Genomic DNA, 8891 nt, shown 5'->3' with positions numbered 1-8891 from the left:
ACAACCCAGAAATGAGGCTTTTCAGCTATATGTACCTGATTTTTTGCCAAAAGCAAACATTGGAGAAAAGACAGTCTCTTCATGAAAATGGTTCTGAAAAAAATGTATATCTTCTTGTAAAAGACTGAAATTTGATCCTTGCCTCTCATCCTGTGCAAAATTTGATTCGAAATGTATCAAATACCTTAATGTAATACTCAGAGCATTAAAATCAGCATGGGAAACCATGTCAGGACATCAGCAGAAGCAATGACTACCCAATACCTCAGGAAAAAGAAAAAATATTGACAAATTTGATTAAATCAAAGTAAAAAGCTTTTGCACAGCAAAGGAAACAATTGCTAGGTTAAGAAACAGACTACAGAATTGGAAATATCTCTTTACCAATCACTCATCTGCTAAGGGATGAATATCCAGAATTTATAAATATCTCAAAAAATTGAATATCAAAAGTACAAATAGTGTAACCAATATGAGCAAATGAATTGAACAGATCTCAAATGAAGTACAAATAACTAATAACCACATGAAAAAGTGAAACATCCCTAGCTTTAATGAAAATGCATATCAAATCTATATTGAGACTCCATCCATCTTACCCCAGTCAAAATGGTTATCTTCAGAATAGGACATAATAAATAGCATTTTAATTGCAAGTAAGATAAAAAAGGGGATAAGGAAGGGCACATGAAAACTAGTAATAGAGAGTCAAATATGGTCAAGGAATACCATATGCATGTATGGAAATATCACAATAAAACTTCCAACATTGTAAAGTTAATATGCACTAATAAAATATGTGGAAAAAAGAAAACAAAAACCAAATGCTGATGAAGATGTGGGGAAAGATGACACGTATAAATCGTTGGTGGGAAAGTTCAATCACTTTGGAAATCTAAATAAAGTCTCCTCAAAATGACAATGTGAACTGCCATTTGATGGCCCTACTGTACCACTCATGATTACATACCCAAGAAAACAAAGTCAGCATAGAATGGAGATACCTACTTGCTCATGATTACTGTGATGCCATTCTTAATAGACAGTGCCCATCAACAGATAAATGTATAAAGAAAATTATATACATTCAACATAGTATTACTAAGCCAATAAAGAAGAACATAACTATGTCATTTGGAGAAAAATGGATAGAACTCAAGATCATCATGTTAAGTGAAATAATCCAAACAGAAAAACAAACATCATGTTTTTCTTTTAGGCACAATCTAGAATTTTTTAAAGACATGAAATCAGTGGGGGCAAGAGAGGGTTATGGAGGTGAATATGGTCAAAGTTCATAAGAAGTAAGCATAAAAATGTCATAATGAAACTTAGTATTCTATAAAATAGTAATAATAATAAATAAAATAGTAGTAAAGCAGCAGGTTATATGTAAACACATAGATTCCATCAAAGACAAAAATAAACTAAAAAATTTGTGACAAAAAAAATAGCTAAAGAAACCCAGCAACAAATGACTATAATTGCTACATAACTGGAACACTCTCTGAATCAATATAAGTTTCAATTAAGGTTTTTATTTAACTCTTCCTTCTTTTTCTAACATACCTAGAGTATGATAATGCTCTTTATAATTGTGTGACACCAGTGCTACCAATTCTAAAATGTCACAAACAACTCATGTGATTATCAAGACCTTATTACCATTTTAAGAAATCTTTATAAACATCATCAATGGTGTGAAAATTCTCATTATTGCTGCTTTCATCTCTTTATCCCTGAATGTGTAGATGACTGGATTCAGAAAAGGAGTGAGAACTGCATCACAAATAGCAAGAAACTTGTCTATCTGTGAATTGAAGTGTGGCCATGTATAAACAAACAGAGTAGGACCAAAGAACAAAATGACCACAGTGATGTGAGCTGAGAGAGTGGAGAGGGCCTTGGATGAGCCACCCAAAGTGTACTTCCAAACAGTGAACAGGATGAAGACATAGGAGATGAGAAGTACGAGGAAGGAGCCCACACAGATGAACCCACTACTAACAGTGACCATGAACTGTAATTTGTAGGTGTCTGCACAGGCCAGTCTGAGAAGCCGAGGGAGGTCACAGTAAAAGCTGTCCAGTACATTTGGGCCACAGAAGGGTAAATTAATCAGAAAGGCCAGCTGGAATAGTGAGTGAATAATGCCAAGGCCCCAGGCAGCAGCCAGAAGTAAAATGCACACCTGGGAACTCCTGATGGTCAGGTAGAGGAGAGGCTTACATATGGCTACATACCTGTCAAAGGCCATGGCCATGAGCAGCACCACCTATGATGTGGATGAAGAAGATCTGAGTGACGCAGCCTCCAAAGGAGATTACTTTGCACTTTCTGAAAAGATCACAAATCATCTTGGGGGAGGTGACAGAGCAGGCTCCCAAGTCAGTGAAGGAGAAACCGGCCAGCAAGAAGTACATGGGGGAGTGTAAGTGAGGGTCAAGGTCACAGAAAACACAATGAGGGTGTTTCCAGTCACACTTGCCACATAGAGCACAGAGAAGAACACCAGAAGCAGGAGCTGGATTTCCCAGGAGTGGTGAGTCCAAGAAACACAAACTCAGACACCACTGAGTGATTCCCTCCATCCATTGACCCAGCCAGCTGGGCTGCAGCTAAATTTATGAGAACTAAGGGAAGAAGTAAGGAGGTGTGATTATGGGTGATGATAGTGGTTTGGGTTGTTTAATGCATTTCTTCACACGTGCTCAATAATACTAATGATGGTGATGATGATGATGATATTACAATCAAAGCATAATCCCAGTGCACATATCATAAGTGGAACTACTTGAAAGTATCTCATAGCCTGAAATTAATGGGAGAATTAGAGAACTAAAGCTTCATAGGAGCTTACACAAGAGATAGAAGATACAAGCAAGTAAAAATACTTGCAAATGAAAAAGGAAGAATGTAAGGCAACATTGTTAAATTGTCCTCAAATGGAAACTAGATGGCTCTCCATATTACATCTGACTCTATTTTGTCATCTTGACTCATTTCATTTCCATTTTTACATTCTCTTCATATAATTTGTTCACAGACATAGGTTGAATGGAGAAATTATTGATGGATCTCCAGGCAGGAATAAGAGTTACCTGAATCTTGAGATGGAATGAATTAAAGAGCTATTGAGTAAATACTAATATAGGTAAGACTAAATAGCATGAGACATGAGAGCCAGCCAGACTGTGGGAAGCAGTACGCTGAGCTCTATCGAAGCTAGCTTCTTCTTCATTGTGCTTTATCATATACACTGCTCTTCTGAATCTTCACATTTGTTAAAAATTATGGACACAAAATTACCATCTTATCCATTTTTAAATGTATAATTTAATAATGCTGCACATGTTCATATTATTGTAAAATATACACTCCAAACCTTATTTTATCTTAAAATGAGGTTTATTCTATGTCTAGGAAACTACTACAAACATCATTTTTTTGCCTTTAGTAACCATATTCTACTTTTTCCTTCTAAAAATTGATTATAAGCAGTATATCAGTGCCATATCAACACACAGGAGGTTTAGGCAGGAAGGTTACTAGTTTGAAGCCAGCCTGGGCTACACAGAGAGGTCTTTTCTAAAAAAAAATTACACTGAGCCCTATAATAGCCACACCACTCAGCAACGTTCCCTCTAGACCCTACTCATGGTCCTGAATGCTTTTTTCCAGGCCTAAGGAATGTGCAAACGTTTACAATTTTACCCTAGTTTCTGCTAAAGTATATGGCAATGTTGCTACATACAATGTGAAGTACATCTGTACTTGTCTATGTATATTATGTTATTTTTGGTGATTGTTTGAAAACAAACATCAAGTTTTCTTCAACATTACCTCAACCTCACCTACCCATTCCATTTTGCTGCTCATTAGTATCTCCCTTTAAAGTGTTTTCCTTTATTATAAACTGCCAGATTATTTTGTACTATCATGGTCTAATGTTTGACATCATGCAGGTAGGTTGTATCTCCAAGATCATTCATACTTTCAACACCTTAGGTTGTTTTAAAATGAAAAGTATAACAAACTTCAGTAAGTAATAGAGGGAGAGCACCAGAGTTTTCTCCTTGTCTTTGATCCTACACACCACAAGTTGATGCTAAAGGGTTGATACTTTTAACACCTTTAGTGTTTACTTGTTTAAGGAGAGAAAGAGAACAAAGGAGGGTGGAAGTGTTTCATTTCTCTGTGTCTAAATACCTCATAATGAATTCCTAGCAGATATTCAGCTCAAAAGACAGCTCCGGAAAGTTTATTCCCTTAGGAGAAACTGAGATGCAGAACAGGTTTGCTGACATCCTCCTTTGGTAGACAAAGCTTCAGAAATTAGAAGAATCTTCTCAGAAAAAGTCTTGCCTAACTGATGGCTTCATCTCAATATATCCATGTGTCTCATTCCTCTCATAAGCTTTCATCATGTCCTGACACCAATCTTGGTGTCCGCCACTCAGCTGAGTCTCTGCATACTCAACTAATCCGAATGATTGTAGTATAACCTCTATGGTCCACAATCCAAAGTCTAGAAGGATACATTTTCTTCTCTTCAGTTCTCAGAAATTTGTGAGCTGGTTCTGGGAACAGGGATTACACATGCAGCTCAATATAACAGGGACAGACAGAATGAAGAATAATGGTGGGAAGGATGACAAAGGTGCTGATGAGAAATCCAGAAATACTCTGCCACTAACAATTATAAGTAAAGACTTTGGGGTAAGAAAATATGAGCACCCAGTGAAATCACACAGCTACTTCAATCCAGGCAATGACTTTGTCTGGTGTTACCAATAGTTAGTTGAAATACCTGAGACTCAAAAATGGAAACTGAATTGCTCATACTCAAACTAGAGGCAGAACTAAGGACCAGAACACAGGTCTCTGGATTCTTGATACAGACATTACAGACCTGTAGAAAATAATCCAAGAGAGAAGAACAAAAGAAAGAAAATTCAGAATGCAATTTCTGGATTAAAACTAACATCAGTCACACACATTGTAAAACTAATCACACACTTTCTATTATTTGCATTAAATTTTTGTGTATCACAATAATGAATTCATCATAATATGTGACTAACTTTTAAAAACAAAGTATACATAAGTGAGAGTTTTTTACTGCTGCTACATTTTGTGTTCATTCATCATTTTATTGTTCATCTGAACAGTCTCAACAATGGTAAAATATTTAAAGGTATGTTTATCAACACACTAACTTTTCCTGTGCTAAATCTTTACTCATCTCAAAAACCAGTGAAAATTTTAAATTGCTTCCAAAGAAAGGACCAATGTTACCTAGATATTTCAAGAACTTCAGGGAGAAGGAATATTAGAAGGAGTAACAAAGTAGGAAACACTTCAATCTACAACTTGGAGAATCTTTTACTATCTGCCACAATGCTTACATTTGTCATTTATATGTCATTAAATTCTCACAGCCAGCCATGAAAGTCAGCAAATAGTTCTAGTATGAAAGATTGAGTAACAGCACCACCCTGCTAGGGGAGCCAGAACTCAAATTAGTTTCTATATGCAGAGAAGAATATTTTCTCATCTCAAAATTAATGCTAATCAGTTAAACAACTAGTAGTCTTTATTCACAGGCACCCAGTCCTATGCAAAATATATCATACTTGCAAGTGGGAATAAACTTTCCTCTGCAGACCTACAGCCAACACTCAACTTCATGAAGTTTTAGCAACAATCTGTGAGACAGAAAAATAGTTAAGAGAGAAAGTAGGAAGACAATTAAAAGAGAGATAAGGAAGCAAAAGAGAAATTTAAAAAGATATACATAATTATTAGAAAAAGAGAATGCACAGATAGAAGGGAAAACCCCAGGATAACTCAGATAACAGTAAATGTGGTAGGAAATGATATATTAGTGACAGCAACAAAGTAGAAAACACCTTGGTCTATAATCCACAGAATCTTTACTGTCAAACATGACACCTTACATTTTTTGTTTGTTTTTATCTTATTTTTAATTATATTATTGTTGTACTGGGGATACATTCTGACATTTATATAGTTCTTACAATATATCATACTTGAATTCACCCCTCCATCATTCTCCTTAATCCCCTTCTGCCCCCATTCCTGGACTAATTTCAACATGTCTCATTTTTCCTTTTTCATGCAAAATATTTCCCTACATTCAACCAGCTACCCTATTCCTTATATCCCTCCACAAGACAACCCCTAGACAAGACCTGTTTTACTTTCCTGTTCTCCATTTGAAAAAAAAACATTTTTGTTTGTTTAAGATAGCTATACACTACATTTTCCTTTTGTATGTCAACCACAACCTCTAATCAAATGATTCAGAACTTCTCCTGGTTCTAAGGTTGGAGAAGAAAGAAAAGGGCAACTTCTCATTATTTGCCTAGCTAGACTGACACGAATTCTCCATCACATATGATAACGAATGAAATATTACCTTATGCATGACAAAAAAAACTGTGAATCATCCACATCCTAACTGCTGCTCTGATTTGAGGAGCCTCACATATTACACAGTGAGGATCACATACATAACAGCAGGCATGCTCCCCAGAGTGGGTTTGTTCTGTGTTCTGCCATCAAGGAGGACTCACCATCAAGACAACTACTACTAACTTTCAAAACCTGTGACTCTTCCTCAGGATGTACTTTTGGAATGAACATACACTCAGTTTGAAAATACAGCGATTTCCACCATCACTTCTTAGAATACCCTAAAAGCACAAAATTTCACAGGTAGCCTTTCATACATTATGGTAGAGCTATGAATAGCTTTGAAATTTCCCCAGACTATTTTAAAATGCATACTCTAACATACAATTTCTTTGTGGGTATGGGAAACTTACATACCTCTCTAAGTTTAGTGAAAGGACATATCCACTCCCTTTTCCCTTGCAATCTATGGGGAGAACTAATCCAGATATGTGCAATGTGTACCTAAGGTAGTATCCACCATGTTATCTAGGGTCAATAAGAGGAACCTCATCTACATTAAGGATGATCTAGTCACACATCCTTATTCTCACTTCCCCTGTGTGAGCAGATAAACATAGATAGATATGCTAGAGATCTCAATCCATAATTCTGAGATACAAAGTAGAGCTGATTTTCATGTTTGTGCTGGTATTTGGTACCTTGAAAGTCTTCATCAGAGTATTTCTGAAGGAATAACTTTGCTCCTAAGTGGAAAGACTGATCACGGGTGGCTTTGTGGAACATTTGTGCTCTAACAAACAATACATCAGGCTCTGCTGTTTCCCCAACTATTCCTCCACCTACAGCTAAAAATATAAAATTTTCACCAAACTCTTGACGCCTTCCTTCATCACTTCAGATAACACTGGTCATTTGCATTTGCTGGTGCATCATGGAACCTCCAGTGATTGAGACCAGCCAGAGAAAATTTGTACAAGCTTGCTTAAGAATGGGAGGCAAACCCTCAAATACTTGCCACTCTGGAAATAAGATTTTCCACTCAAGCAACCCAACTTGGCACTCCACCATGTATGACATACATCATCCTCTCTAGCTACCATTTTCAAGATCCACTCACTATTTTTATCTATTTTTATTAACACATATTATAAACATATTCATTGGATTCACTCAGATTTTTCCATTCATTCATTAAGCGTATCCATCCACCACTTAACATGCTTTAGCTAGAGCTATTGCCAACCATGTGCAAATGAAGAGCACAGACAATTTAAGCACATCAAGTACATCAAAGAACCTTCTTCTGCCCTCTGATTTTCTTTCTATGTTCATTCTCCCATGCACCTGTTTTTCAAGGGAACAAAAAATACCATTACGGACTCTGTTCCAAAAAATCCAATGCAGGATTACTGCAAGATGACAGAAATAATTATATAAAACATGTCATGGTAAGAGTGAAGATTATTACACCTCTAGAGGTCAGTGACCACATAATATTGCTGAGATCTAGGATTGCCAGACAAAGAGTGAGATCATGTGGCCTGGAGAATTATCCCATAGAATGATTTTGTTTTCCTATGGTAGCTAAGTGCAGAAACTCTTAATGAGGGGAAATAACAGACCTGTCAATTCTTAAGACAAGTTAGAGTTTTTGTCATTTGGAACAATTTTAAATGTTTTTCCTTTTTTTTTGTTTGGTTTTATTGCTTTTTTCTCTTTCTCTTCAATTATGATAAATTGACAAGGATATATATATATATATATATATATATATATATATAAGATATATATATATATAAAGGATATATATATATAGGATATATATAGGATACATATACATATAAATAAAAATATATATATAATTGATGCTCTGATGTATGTTTTGATGTATGTATATATGAGCTGGGGAATTTTCAAGTTTGCCAATACAGTATTAATAACGATGGTAACCATGAACTAAAACTGTTCTCCAGAATTCATTCCCCAGATCCATCTGATATTCCATACCCTTTGACCAACATCAATCCATTATTCACCCAAACTCCTGTGAACCACCATTTGACCTTCTATGAGCTTGACTTTTTTAGAATCCACATCTAAGTGAGGTCATGCAGCATTTATCTTTTTCTGCCTCATTTATTTCATTTAGAAATTATCCTCCAGTTTCATCCATATTGTCACAAATTATAACATTTCTTTTTTATTGTTGTGATTTGGGTACATTGTGGCATTTACAGAAGTTCTTACAATGTATCATATCTCCCCCTCCATCATTCTCCATTATGTCCTCTGCCCCATGAATTGAGAAAAATTATGGAGTTCTGAGACATCATCTCAAACAAGAAAAATCAAGAGAGAGATGTGATACAATATCCTGGATGATATCATCTCAATCTATTAGAACAGCTCTCATAAAAAGTGAGAAAGATGACCAGTGTGGGAAGGATGCA

The 8891-nt window shown here is 35.8% G+C and overlaps 1 pseudogene; it reads right to left on the bottom strand.

Moving 5' to 3' along the window:
* Nucleotides 1-1669: 1669 nt before the first annotated feature.
* On the bottom strand, nt 1670-2595 carry LOC109678137 (olfactory receptor 4F3/4F16/4F29-like; annotated as a pseudogene).
* Between the last annotated feature and the right edge of the window lie 6296 nt (nt 2596-8891).

Source organism: Castor canadensis, chromosome 2 (genome assembly GCF_047511655.1).
Source record: "Castor canadensis chromosome 2, mCasCan1.hap1v2, whole genome shotgun sequence".
In the NCBI taxonomy this organism is placed as follows: Eukaryota; Metazoa; Chordata; class Mammalia; order Rodentia; family Castoridae; genus Castor; species Castor canadensis.
This window is presented reverse-complemented; position numbering and strand designations above follow the sequence as displayed.